Source organism: Neopelma chrysocephalum, unplaced genomic scaffold, assembly GCF_003984885.1.
Source record: "Neopelma chrysocephalum unplaced genomic scaffold, ASM398488v2 Primary Assembly neopelma1_59, whole genome shotgun sequence".
Classification (NCBI taxonomy): domain Eukaryota; kingdom Metazoa; phylum Chordata; class Aves; order Passeriformes; family Pipridae; genus Neopelma; species Neopelma chrysocephalum.
In genome coordinates this window covers 2,218,013-2,227,504 of record NW_020897714.1, presented here as the reverse complement: position 1 = coordinate 2,227,504, position 9,492 = coordinate 2,218,013, and the positions used below count along the sequence as shown (strand labels likewise).

General features: G+C 43.3%; 1 protein-coding gene and 1 long non-coding RNA gene across 4 annotated transcripts in view; one reads left to right on the top strand and one right to left on the bottom strand.

The window, feature by feature from the left end:
* Positions 1–159, bottom strand: part of CNOT2 (CCR4-NOT transcription complex subunit 2) — an 86,156-nt gene extending 85,997 nt beyond the window's left edge. For 2 of the 3 annotated variants that reach the window (XM_027679699.1, XM_027679706.1), the window contains exon 1: positions 58–155. The gene's annotated coding sequence lies outside the window, so the exon portion shown is untranslated. Of the gene's footprint in view, positions 1–57 lie in introns of all 3 variants that reach the window. The other variant, XM_027679707.1, reaches the window with a different exon arrangement.
* Positions 160–458: 299 nt separating this feature from the next.
* LOC113965817 lies at positions 459–3,822 on the top strand. Its single transcript, XR_003533646.1, has 3 exons — positions 459–738; positions 2,589–2,667; positions 3,411–3,822. It is a non-coding gene; the product is annotated as an uncharacterized LOC113965817 (long non-coding RNA).
* The last annotated feature ends 5,670 nt before the right edge of the window (positions 3,823–9,492 follow it).

Sequence of the window (9,492 nt, the reverse complement as noted above, 5' to 3'; positions counted from 1 at the left end):
ACGGCCGGGCCCCGGTCGGCGGCGGGGCCGGGGAGGGGCGGCCGGGGCCGGACTCACCGCATGAATTTTCTTGTCCCGCGGATCCAAGATGGCTGAGTATCCAGCACGGAGGATGCTGGGGGAGCAACCTTTACCCTCTGACCCGGCCGCCGCCGTGACCCCGCCGCCGCTCGGCCCGGCCGCCAGCGCCGAGGGGCGGGGGCAGCGCCGCCGCACCGCCCGGAACGGCCCGGCCCTCCGGAGAGGCTGAGGGGGACGGGGAGGAGAGGGAGGAGGAAGGAAGAAGGAGCAGCTCCCTCGGCTGCGCTCCCTCCGCCTCCCGCGGGAGACGCGGCCCTGCGCTGGGGGCCGGGCCCACAGGCCGTGGGTCCCGCCGCGCTCCGCGGCACCGCTGAGGCGCTGCCGGCTGGGGACGCGCCCGGCCCGGGTCCCGTTTCGTGAGGGGAGAGGGTGGCGCACAGTGGGGCGTAGGGTGAGCGGGGTCCGGGCGGAGCAGGGCTCCCCGGTCTTCTCCTCGCCCCTGCGGCCCCGCGGGTGCCGGGGGCCTGTGCAGACCTACCCCGGGGGGACGCGCTCTCTTGGGAAGCGCCCCAGCTTCCAGAGGGGGTGTGCCATCCCCCGTGGCCCTGGCCTGTCCAGTGCCCGTGGGTTACAGAGCGCAGAAGGAAAGGCCTGGCTTCGCCGCAGGCTGTGTGTTATCCTGCGGGGGATCTAGGTCAGGAACGACATCCTGAAGGGGTATATTGTGTGAAAATTCCTATTTTCTCTGCAGTTTGATAGCAGTGGGGAGGAAGGCCCTACTATCCACTTTGTGTGTTAGTAAAGTGGAAAAGCATTACCAAGATGATGCAACTGGGCATTTGTTTTCAATTTTTCGACCCTCAAAACATGAATGTTATAGCAATGGCTCAAGTATAGCAAGTACAAGTGATGCACAAAACACTCATAATGCAAATAATCCTCTTGAATTCAATGAGACTGTCCATGGTACAAAAGCTAAGCCTTGCACAAGTGTTTACAGGATCAAGGCCAACATTATTGGTGAGCTGGCTGCTCTGCTCCATCAAGAAAAACAATGGCACTCTACCTTAATTTTATTGTGAAATCATCATAAAGTTTAAAAATTCAAACAAAAAGATGAGCATATGATACTTAGCCAGAAATAGCAGGTTTCTGTCAATAGTTTCACGTCTGCTTTCTTCTCAGGTTTGCTTTTGACCCTTCAAACTGCTTTTAGAATTACTGAATTAAGAATTCAGTAGGTTGCACAACACTATTATAGAAACATTAGTATTACAGTAACACGTCTGTCAACATACACATGTTTTGAAGATGAAAGAACAGTCTTTAACCAAAGACAGGAGGACAGTTTCTTAATGGCGCCACCTTTTTATGCAGCTCAATTGTATGATGAGCATGGGTGCCATGTCATTGAAATGAATGTCTATACACATCATCCAGGAAAAGACTGCGTTTTACTATTCTAATAAGTAAACCTTTCTTTTGTGACTCAAATATGTATATATTTGCTATAAACAAACCATTTTAAAGCACCAAAAGTGACGTGCTGTTTTAAGTAGAGTGTGAACTTCTGGACTACTTTTGTTGTTCAATCTGAAAAATCAAACAATTCTTCACACCACATGACAAATATAAAAGCTGAAAACAATAATCAGTGTAATTTTAGACTGAAAACAATAAACAATGTTATTCATCATCAATGTTGCTAAATAACCGTTTGGATAGTCAGACTCTTTTATACCCCTTTATAAACATTTTGCTTCATTATGTTTTATTTTACACTTTAGTGTTCTGAGTTTCTTTTTCAAAAGCTAATTCTTTTTCCAGTGTCCCAAAGAGAAGTCATTTAAGATGGTACTCAACAGTATGTTGCAAGTGAACTAAGCACCTGACATTGTCATTGCATCTACATGAACTGATCTCTCTGGCCATTACAAAATTACAGTTTACATGCAAATCAATTAACATTTATAAGACTAGAAGCCTGTATAGTTCAACAGAGCTAGGTAATGGGAAAAAAGTACCATTTATTATTTAAGACTGGTTAGCTTGGTACAACTACCTAACTAGCACCCACAACGTGTGTAAATTGTGATTTAAATTCTCTTAATTAAAAAAATCTAACCTGCCCTTCCTAAAGATGTGTTTAGTTGAGGAACCTCATTACTCAGGCTGTAGTGTCTGTGTATTCGACTTCCTCATTTGTTTTCTTGAAGAAAGTGAAAGCAGTTAGTGTTCTAATGCTTTAAAAAAAAACCCTGAAGCCACTAAAGAGGGTGTGTTGTCAAGTATGTGTTCACACATTTGCTACTTTTAGTCTCGATTCAATAAATTTTTCTACAATGGTGAGGCCTGTTTCCCATAGTTGCACCTGCTTAAATAAAGAGGTGCTCTGAGCCCATTTAATGCAGGGATTGCTAATCATGTGTGGACACTCCTAATCCATTTTGAGCCATATATAGTACTGTTTTACGTCCTACAAGTCTTTGTCGAAAAACATATGCATTTGTTATTTTTAATCTCATTTAATCAATGGTGCCTTTTTTTTCCTTTGACTTACTTCACAGACTGATACACATCCATCTTGAACCAGTGTAAGAAGGTCTGTTGGAGTGAATCTGCAAACTTTTGTCTATGGCAGCACAGGTGAATGCACTATAAAACATGACTACAGAAAACCTGTTCTGCATGTGACTGTGTGTGCAGTCAACAGTTCAAGTGGTGCTGTTAAAGTCACTTGACACAACCTTTTACCTAATGTTCCTGAGAGCTGGGGCCTTAACATGCATGTTCTGAAGTCATGATACATGTCTAGGAGCCATTTGGACTTCAGCTGACTATTGCTTCAGCTAATGCCCACAGAGGGCTAAACGCCTACAGCATCTGGGTGGAACATTTGGGAAGAGGTCATCAAGAGAGTCAGGTGTGCTTAGAATACCCAAATGCTTTATGGATCTCAGTGTTCACTGGAAATTCTCTGCAGTTTTTCTGGACCTTTGCTCCAGAGAGTCTGTGGGTGCTCAATGACTCCAGGTGTCTCCAAAAGATGTGGACAATGCAGCCACAGAAGAGGGAGGAAGGTGAATTGCCCAGAGTATGTGCAGGGCAGAGTTAGGCTGTTCCACTTCACCAAAACATGAAATTAAATTAATCATAGTAAGATCACAATTCTCAATTATGAGTAGAGGCAAAACATGATAAGTAACCTTGTAAGCCATTTTTAAATAGAAAAAAAAATTCATTGGAACGCAGCAAGAGTCTTTCCTTCTCCCACCTACATATTGTCCCGCTATTCTTCAGGAAAAACAAACACAGTCAAAGCAATCACCTAGAGCAAGGGTTGGCAGCTTTTCAGCAGTAGTGAAACAGGCTGTATTTTCCTTTCTCAGATTAGAGTTTAAATTCCTTGGAAGAAATAGCTTGAACCAGAAGATACTGCCCATCGATTGCAAGATGCACTTGATTAGATAAAACAGTAAAATACCTCTTCTGCAAGAGGCAGAAGTTTCTGATTTCTGCTGAACTCACAACTGTGTGACACTCATGAATATGGAGCTGCAGCTTTTCCCTGATATCCTTGTTGCTGCATGATGTTCAGAAGTCTCTCAATTGCTCTCTTTGGAAAGTTGTAGGGTTACAGCACTGCTGGGCATTCATCTTTGCTCTAGAAGAACATAGTGGATTTTTTTTTCATTAGTATAGCCTTTTTGATTTTTTAAAATATTTCTAAAACACAAGGATAAAGGTGTGTCAAAGTGTACACCAAACCTAATATTAAAGATCTCACCACAAAGAGGTGTTAAAGCATTTTTTTTAAAGAATAAAAACACTAAGACCTCACATTTTCTTACTGTATTTTCTCATAGTTCTTAATTATTGCATCACTTAAATTGAGCATAAAATGTTTAAATTTATGTGGATTTGGTTAGTTAGTTTGACTTTTGCAAGTTAGTTTCCAATTGGTAGTGTATTTAGGAAAGGTGAGGAAAGGATCAGCTGTTTCCATGGCACTGTCCTTATCTATCCTTTCACTCCTACAGGGGATTTCCAGGGATGGCTGCTGGCAAGGGAAGCCCTAGAAGTGCAGCTCAATTACTGTTTTAGTGTTAAAATGCATCACAAGGTATCCACACAGATGGCTTCTCATCTGCTGGATTTGTAGTTTCCAGGAGGGAATATTGGGAGCAGAAGTATCTTTATCTCAGCCTTTCATATTTTTACTATCAGGAAACCCTTTCTCAGCCTTCTGCTCTAGTGCCTTCAGTGTCTGATTTAGTGCTAATTATAACAGAGTATCGGGGGGAAAAAAATACCAAGTTTAAAAAGAAGTCTGCCAATTCTAGAAAATAATATGACCCTGAAGAGGAGATAAAATGTAAAATTTTCCAAAAATAAGATGCTTCACATTGCTGAATAGGAACTAAGAGGTTTGCCAGAGTGCTAGTAAATGAGAGGATAAATCAAGAGTTAGAGATAGCAGCAGTTCCAAGTATTTCTTCAGACAAAGAGAAGAATAATGCTGCAGATGGAAATACATTTTCCAGAGGAGAGAAGTATTAGAGAGGCACAAGTCAGTGCCAGAATAGGTGCTGACTGACATTCCCAAGCAACATTATCCCCAGAGAGATGGAATTTATGGCAGTGGGGAAAGAGAAACCCTTCCTCCCTCAGTTCTTGAGACTTTAGTCGGTGTCATGCTTGCTGATGGTGTTGGAGAGCTGCCTGGTCAGAAGTGCTATTTCTCATTTGAAACTATGGAATCATGGAATCCTAGAATTGTTTAGGATGGAAAAGACCTTTAAGATCATAAAGTTAACCCAGCACTGCCATGTTCACAGCTAAACCATGTCCCCAAGTGCCCCATCCACACATTCTTTGAATGCTTCCATGGATGATAATGCCATCACTTCCCTGGGTAGTCTGTTACAAAGTCTGACCACTCTTTCAGTGAAAAAAATCTTCCTAATATCCAGTCTAAACCTCCTCTGGTGCAACTTGAGATCATCTCTCGTCCTATCGCTTGTTACCTGGGAGAAGAGACCAATCCCCTCCTGGCTACAGCCTCCTTTCCTGTAGCTATAGAGAGTGGTAAGGTCTCCCCTAAGCCTCTTTTTTTCGAGGCTAAACAATCCCAGCTCCCTCAGCTGCTCCTTATCAAACTTGTGCTCCAGACCCTTCACCAGCTTTATTGCCCTTCTCTGGACACACTTCAGCACCTGAATGTCTTTCTTATAGTGAGAGGCCCAAAACTGAACACAGGATCGGAAGTGCAGCCTCACCAGTGCTGAGTACAGGGGGACAATCACTACCCTGGTCCTGCTGGCCACACACTTTCTGATACAGGCCACCTGGGCACATTGCTGGCTCATGTTGAGACTCTGTCAACCAGGACCTTTTTTTGCCAGGCAGCTTTCCAGCCACTCTGTCCCCAGCCTGGAGCTCTGCATGGGATTGTTTTGACCAAATACAGGACCTGGCACTTGGCTTTGTTGAATCTCATACTACTGGCCTCAGCCCATCGATCCAGCCTGTCCAGATCCTTCTGCAGAGCCTTCCTGCCCTCCAGCAGAGCAACACTCCCGCCTAACATAGTGTCATCTGTGAATTTACTAAGGGTGCACTCAATTTCCTTATGCTGACCATCAATAAAGACATTAAACAAAACTGGCCCAAATACTGAGTCCTGGGGAACATCACTTGTGATCACATCAAAAGACAGTCAATGTTTTATTCCAGGTGTTGGGGTGTCCTTGGCATGACTTTTCCACGTGACTAACTGATGTAGTTACAATGAATATGAGCTACATTCTCTCCATTAAGCTGCAGTCTCTGTTGATAAAAACATAGACTTAAGCAGTTAAAATGGTCATAATTAAAAGTTAGCCTGGGAATAAAGAGTTATTACAACAGCTTTGTAAAAAATGATCAGAAAACATATAACCAGGACCCTGAGGAAAACAATTACAGTAAAGGATGATTCGTTTCCTTTATGACAGGTCTCAGGTGGGGAAGGGAACAGCCTCGGGGGCTGGAGAGTGCTGAATTCTAGTTCTTGCTTTTTGACAGCTTTTCAAGATTGACAGCCAGGCCTATCTCCAAAAATGTGCTCTCCCCTGAATAAGTGTTAATGAGCCCAACAAAGGAACCCTGGCTACATCAGATGGTACAGTCTGCTATCCCACCAAAAGCGAGAGGACTCCAGTATCACTGTCCCACTGGGCAGCATGCTGGGAGCATAGCCTCAGCCCCGTTCAAGCAAGTTGCCAACATGAAGCTACAGAAGACTCACAAGAGCACTGCTGCCTGGGCAGCCCAAGTCAGCCAACTCATTCCCTTATTAGAATATTGGCAGTGCCTGGAAAAGGTTTCCTGAGCTTGCCAGTGGTGCTCCTAGCTACCCATGTCTCATGCTGGCCCCGAAGCCTGGAGATAGTTTCACATGTGGACAGACCCTGGAGTACTTGTTATCTGTGGAAGTGTTTGTCTGGGCTTTGTGCTTGCTTGAGAGGAGAGTCAACTGTTAAGCTACTTTGAAAGCTTTGCTGGGATCCTGATCATCACATTGGAAGACTCTGAACATTGACATAGAGTCTGGTGTATCTGACTGTTCATCCAGTGAAGGCTGAAACACAGATTTGTAAGCCCCGAGCTGTTGCTTACCTCCTTAGCCAATTCAAGCAGCAACTTTGCTAGTCCAATGAGAGAAGAAACCTCCTGCATCAAAGCTGATCTGTCTGCAGCCAGTACACTGAACTGAATTGCTTTCTATTGTGGCTTGCATAAAGCCAACCCCCAGAATTTCTGGGAAACTCCGTAACCATTACCATCACAGGACTGCGACTGAGCCTTTCCAGCTGAGAAACAACACCACTGTATCACAGATTATAGTGCTCTGTAGTGGAGCAACAGAAGCTACTTTTGAGCTCTTATTCAGCTTCGTTACACAGCTCAGCAAGAGATATAACTATGTGCACATGCCAGCTCGGGACCCTCCAGACATGTCCTTGGTCTCGGTTTTGCTGCAGCTGATAGGATGCTGGTTTGTTACAAAATTTCCCCAAACACCTTGAATACCACCTTGCTTCCCTACTCCTGTCCCATTCAGGACCATAAATTCAGCCTTCTGTTTACCATGAAGCCAAGCTATTTGTGAAATCTCATGATACAGAATTCAGCTGTAGATATTGCCTGCTCAAATATTTGAACCTCTCACACCTCTTCCCACTCCAATACTGCTCATCATTTTCAGGACTCTTAATGGAAGAACTGCTCACATCTGAGAGCAATGGAGCTATTCTGCATGCGGAGATCAACTGACCAAAGCAGTTTGCTGCTTCTTCAGTCAGACGTGTCTCAGTAGAAGTAAACAGGATTTTAAATTCAGTGGCCTGCCATGCTCCCATGAGCTCCAGCAGAGCCCAAAGTTCCTATTGCAGCCTTGCTCCTTGTCTAGCTCTCCTTCTTGCTTGAGCTGGCACTGAAGAAAGTGGCAGCATCTACAGAGAAGAAAAGTAAGAAATTTTTTTTCACTTTCTCCCTCTCTCTCCCCCTCTCTCTCTCTCTTTCTCTTTCTCTCAATTTATCTCTTTCTCTCATCTTGCTCTCTTTTTGAGAACACACACAGAGTGATATAAATATGCTTGCAATAAGCAGCAAGTTCTTCTAGTACAAGAGACTAATCCTATTCCTGCTGTGGCTCCTGTGCAAACAAACTGCTGTGCTTTTTGGGGAGCCCTACAGATGGTGGTACAGGCCTGAAACACAGAGATCATATAGTGCAAAACTTACAAATATGATTTCTGTATCCAGGATGTTTCCTATTTCATTATGTGTTGTGATAGCTAGAAATGAAAGCATTAAAACCTCAGTTCTGCAGCACTTTTTCAGGCATAAGCTGTGGCAGGTGGTACATGCCTGAGCAGAGGGACAGAACCACAAAGACAGCCCTCCACATCTTAAATTCTTTTTTTCCTAGGTATGATCCCAGCCAGCTTATGTTCACAGCAGGCCTGCGGGGTATACACAGTTTCCCTTATGATTAAGCAACAGTGTAACACTGATTCCAACTAGTAACTGAAATAATACAGTATTACATACTGGCAGGAGTCCTGTGTCTCATACACACAATTGTATTTTACTTTTAATATTTTTCCTTTAATGTTAAGTCAGATGAATTTGAAAGCTAGGGACACAATTCATCTCACCACCTTTAGCTCTCTGAGAAGGAGGTGCCTGATCTAAGCTATTCATCCAATCTTCCTGCAAGTCAGTGGAGAGAGAAGGGAATTTTTACTCCTTCTACTGCCCTCTGAGTGTGGGTGTGTCTGCTGAGGGCTAGCGTAGGTGGGATGTGTGGCACTCAGATGGCTAGTTCTAGCTGGGACAAATTGTACAGTCTATTTACTCAAATGGGAAGACTAAATATTACTAGCTCTGCGTATTCGAGAGTTGTTTCCTAAAAAATAAGGTTGTGCGCAAATATAAGGATTTAGTGCTCGGGGCCTGTGTTTGGAAAGTATACAGAAAGGTCTCTCTTTTATGCACTAGACGGTAAATCTAGTCATGAAATATTATGTTTGCATAAGAGAATTGGAAGTATTCCCTTGATTGCAAGATTTAATTTAGTAGGAGAAGATCCTAGATCCTAGATATAAAATAATATAACCCTAATGTATAGTCCTAAAAACAATTTCAAAAGAACCCTGCCTTTCTCAGGGCTGGAAAAATCTATTGCAGGAAAACAAGTTTTTTAACATGAAATTGTTATTAACTTCTTAAAGTGTAAGCAGCAATTCTAACATCCTCTGTTTTCATATTGATTAAGTTATATCTGGGGGTTTTTTTAGTATGAAGGCATATTTATTTTAATTTACAAGCTCCAGAGATCAAGGTTCTAGTGTTATAAATACATAGCTGGAGACAATTCTTTCCTGAGTGCTTACTGTCAAAATAGACAAGACAGAAATGGAAGAGATGATGAAAAAGAACTGAAGTGACTTGTTAAAAGTCCTGTTACAGTCTCCTCTCCCAAGCTCCAGTGAGGGAGTGAAGCTGCTGACTGGGACTTCGAATGGACTAGCTTACCCTAGTTAGCTTGGCCTTTCCAGTTCAAGTGTTCCCTTGGGAGAAAAACAGTATGACAAATCGCGGTTTATATTCAAACATGGAATATCATGAGGAAGATTTTTATTATTTTTGTTATTTTTAGTATTGTTAGAATGGCAAAAGATTTTGTGATGAATAAGTGTAGTTGCCAGATCCTGTTAGCAATCTGTACTAGCACCCAAGTGAAATACTAGCTGAAGGTTGATGAGCATGCTTTTTTTTTAAGTGTACAAGTGTGAGATAATCTGAGACATCTTCAGTGGACCAGATATAGTCTGGCCCTGTGCCAACTTCCCCACTCAGTCTCCAGTGTTTCTTTACTGAGAACATTTATGGATACTTCTCATGCTAATCCAGTGAAAAGAC